Source organism: Sciurus vulgaris, assembly GCF_902686455.1.
Source record: "Sciurus vulgaris genome assembly, chromosome: 14".
Classification (NCBI taxonomy): domain Eukaryota; kingdom Metazoa; phylum Chordata; class Mammalia; order Rodentia; family Sciuridae; genus Sciurus; species Sciurus vulgaris.
This window is the reverse complement of record NC_136475.1, coordinates 13219722-13224140: the sequence shown is the minus strand read 5'-3', so window position 1 is coordinate 13224140 and position 4419 is coordinate 13219722.

Genomic DNA, 4419 nt, shown 5'->3' with positions numbered 1-4419 from the left:
CTGCATCTAAACTGCAGCAGTGACACCCGACTCCATAGCATGTGGGCTGCAAGCTTCAGGTCATTTGTCATCTTGGTGCTAGACGGTGTGCTGGCGGATGTCAAAGGCAGTCACTGTAATAAAAGAACATTAAAAGAAAGGAAGTGGGTGTGAGCGTGGGTTGTCTGCCCTGGCTGCCAAAACTCAGTACCACAGACCGGGTGGCTTCAGTGATGGGGCTTATTTCATCACCATTCTGGAGGCTGGAAGGCCAAGATCAGTGACCACAGGCTCGGTTGCTCCCAAAGCCTCTCTCCTTGGCTTTCAGGTGGCCACTGATGTGGATATGCCACCCCAACATATGCCACTTTGGCACAAGGACTGTTTTGAGCTGAAGGCAACAGAGAACCATCGGATACAGGGAAACCACGCTGTCCTCCTCTTATCTGTCCAACAGCAGGTAAAGAATTTCCCTGTGTGAAAGCGTCTCCCTTAATCCTATATCAGGAAGAGAAGAGCACTCCTACCCACGGAGATGGAGAGTCACCCTGGGTTTGCGTGAACAGACCTTACTAAAATAAACTTTATCTTCCATTAATCCCCTGAGATTTCTCAGTCCCTTGCCCTTGATTTATTATCCCTTGAAACCCACACCCACTTCCTTGTTAAAATAGTTTACAGGCTCCTGAGTCTAACTAACCACTCTGAGTTCTGTTTTTTTTTCTCTGAATGCCTGTGTGTAAATATTAATAAAAATGATGTACTTTCTCCCCGTTAATCTGTATTGTGTTAGTTTAGTTTGCAGGCCCCCAGGAACTGAACCTAAGAGAGTGGAAGAAAGACTTTTCCACCCCAGCACTGTCTTTCCTGTGTCCTCGCATGGTCTTTTCTCTGTGAGTGCACAATGCTGGGGTCTCTTTTTCTTTTTCAGTGCTATGGCTTACAGACTGCAAGGTATATTCCTGTGCCAAGGTTCATGTCCCCACCCTTGCTTCAGTGAACTTCCTCACCCATGCCCGAGGGCCTTTGCCCTTCACAGCCTGCCAAACATGAGTCACTGTCTCGGGGGAAGTGGGCATGGTGGAAACTGAGAGCAAAGAAGGACAGTCCTTGGTGGTGAAGTCACAAAATCAAAACTGAGCAAAAACAAGTGAAAAAGTCCTCCGTCTGAGTATTCAAATTCTGTATCCAACACAACCGTGCAGAACCAACCCGTCTCCTGTTCATGTCCCCTGTCCCACTCCATTCCCAAGACCAGATAAAGTAAAGGAGGGAGCACAGAGGAGCAGGGAGGACGACTGGAGAGGTCAGAGACTGGAGAAGTGTCCTCAGAGGCCAGGGCAGGGGATCGGGCTACCAGGAGGTCAGTCAGTCAGTCCTGGGCTCAATCCCAAGGATGCCCCAGGAGCACAGACGGGACCCCAGAGGTGGTCCAGGATGCACACGGTTGCAGCCAGACCCTGGACAGGAATGGGGGAGATGAAGGTTGGGACAGAAATTAGAATTCAAGGTATTTCACCCCAAAATGAAAGAGGAAAAGTCTGAGACAATGTGGAAATGACTGGCTTGGTTTTTTTTCCCATGAAGTAAAACGGGATCTCAAGATAAAAATTTAAAAATCACTTATAGGCAAACAAAAGAAGATAACTGTTTGCGTATTTGTATTTATAGATTAAAAAGTGCCCCGGTCGATGCTGGGGTGTGGCACAGTGGTAGAGGCAGGACTCCCTGCAAGGGTCTCAGCCCCAGCACCGCAAAAGCACCATCATCCGCTACATGGATTTATGAGTCTTTTCTTGAATGTTCAAGAAATGACTCGAAGAACTGAAAAAAAAAAAAAAATCCTTGGGACGGAAGATGAACGACTGACTCTTGGTGTTTGGGAATCTAAACATCGAGAGGAAAGGTTCACTTTCTGCAGCAGCACCGTGGTCTCAATGGGTCCCATCGATTCACGCGCTGGAAACTTTAGCCCTGGTGCAGCCACGTTGGGAGGAAAAGGCGGGTGTCATCATGGTGGGGGTGGGTGAGCTACTGGGGGGAGTTTGTTATAAAAGTGAGTTTCCTGGCCCCCACCCCTGTCCTTCTGTCATGGTTCGACACCCTGACAAGATTCTCACCTTGACCTTGAACTTCCTATCCCCCCGAACTGTAAGAAATAGACCTCTGTGCTTCCAAATCACCCAGTAGCAGGTCTTATTGCAGCAGCTCCACGCGGCCTGGCCAGCTGAGCCCACTCGTGATGCCCCACGCAAGTCTCCCGGAACCTCAGAATGTGATCTCGTTTGGAAGCGGGGTCTCTGCCCCTGGGATTAGTGCTGAATTTCGAGATCCTGGCTTTTGAGTGGATACTGAACCCAGTGACAGAGGAAGGAGAGGAAGCTGTGGACCCAGAGGGACAGGGAGGCGGTGACAGAGGCAGGAATGGAGCTGTTCCGTGAGTCAGGACATGCCAGGGGCCATGGGATGCTGGGAGAAGGAGGACAGATTTGCCCCTACTGCTGTGGAAGGGAGTGTGGCCCGGACTTTGGACTTGCTCTTGAAACATCTGATGGAGAATGAATTTCTGCTGTCTCAGTTCAGTGTGTCGCAGCAGCCCCAGAAGAGGAGGGTCCTTCTTGAGAGCTCATTGCACCCCTGTGCCGAGGGACCCACTGGCTGCACATCCCCTTTTTAAGCACAGCCTTCTTGAGTACCAGGCATGAGTTTAGACAGAGGATGGGGAAGAAAGTGGCCAGGCTCAGTTCTTCTGTCTGCGTGGGGCTCCAGGCTTAATGAGGGAGATCGAGACCCCCAGTAACCAGATCGTATTCAGTTGGATCTCCTGCCCAAAGGCTCCACAGCCCTACTTGGAAAATGTTTTTTGAACTTGCACCTGTACTGGGCATGCACAGACTTCTGTTGCGGCCATTACTCCCTAAACAATACCGTCTAACAACTACCTGGCATTTCCATAGAATTCCATTTTACAAGTCATCTAAGAGGATGTCCAGTACACAGGAGGATGTGTCCCCTGCAAATGCGCCATCATCTCGTAGGACCTGGGCCTTGGGAGGACCAGTGGGGTGTGTGGAACCAAAGCCCTTGGATTCCAAGGTGCAGGACTGTACTCGAAAGAGTGGTAGCGGGCGGGGAGAGAGTCTGGGGAAGGGGAGCCCCAGGAGCAAACCAGGGAGGTCCTTCCAGAGGGGGAGTTCCAGGCGACCCGTCCATGCTGCTGAAGATGGGAACAGGACAGGAAATTCAGTCAGCAGAGTGGAGGACATGGCTGGGCCCCACCAAGAGTCCCTGTGGAAACATCCGATGAGGTCTGATAGGACTGGTGGGCGAGGAGGTGACCGGAGTCTGGGAGAATCTGCTGCAGAGAGGAGCAGACAGCAGAGAAATGGGGGGGGGGGGGGGGGGGCAGGTGCTTTTTCATTAGTTTGCTGTTGAATTTAAAACTGAAGAGAGTAGAGGATACATGCCGATGAGAAGAAGCAATAGAAAGGAAAGATGGGGAGAGAGGAGGGGAAGGGGGGAAGGGGAGAGGAGTGGGGGAGGAGGAGGAGGGGAAGTCCTTAAGAGAGAGGAGACGGGCTAAGACCCAGGGAGCCCGAGGAGACTCTGGCCTTGGAACCACAGGTCCCTTCCCTGGAACAGGAAGACAGGGGAGGTTTGGTGGTGGGAGAGGAGCTGGTGGTCTTCCTGATTGCTTTTCTTTTCTTGATAAGACAAGACTCAAGGTGATCACCGGAGAACAGGGAGGAGGTGGTGCTGGTTAGGAGAGCGGGGCTTTGCACCGCCGGGCAGGCTCCTGCCCTCTGCTGGACCCCTGGGGAGCAACACGGGATCGCGGGCGGAGGGCTCCGGGGAGGTCCTTACTCAATAGACAGAGCTGCCTCTCCAAGCAGAGGGTTTATTTGGGAATGATACGAAGAGTAGAGTTGCAATCGGGGACACACAGACCACGTGGCTGCTGGTGTGTCCACGATCAGAGGAAAGCCTGGGCTCTGGGGCAAGAGAAGCCAGGGGAGGTTCTTCGGCACCTGAGGTTCCCCGAGGCGCTGGCCAGCCCCGGGCAGCGAGTGGCCGAGGAAGGTGAAGCTTACCGCGAAGTCCGAGCAGACGCCCCGTCGGTGGAGCCTGCCAGGCCGTGCATCAGGCCACGGCTCCCCGAGCAGCCAGATGCCCCACGTGCCAGCTGCCAGGGCGACTCTCGGAACAGGCTGTGGCTTGAAAATTTCTGGTTCCAGTTTCTGTTTTCAGGCCAATCACAGGTGACAGCCTTCCCTCATGGCCAACCTGCGCTCCGCTTCGCCAGGGGTTTGATGCAAGTGACCCCATTTTAAATACAACAACTTTCATGGTTGGATCAAGGGAGGGGGCGAGCCCCCCACCCCCCGCCAGTCCCACAGTGCTGCCTTCCGAGGTTGTCCCCCGTGGTTTATACATGGTTCG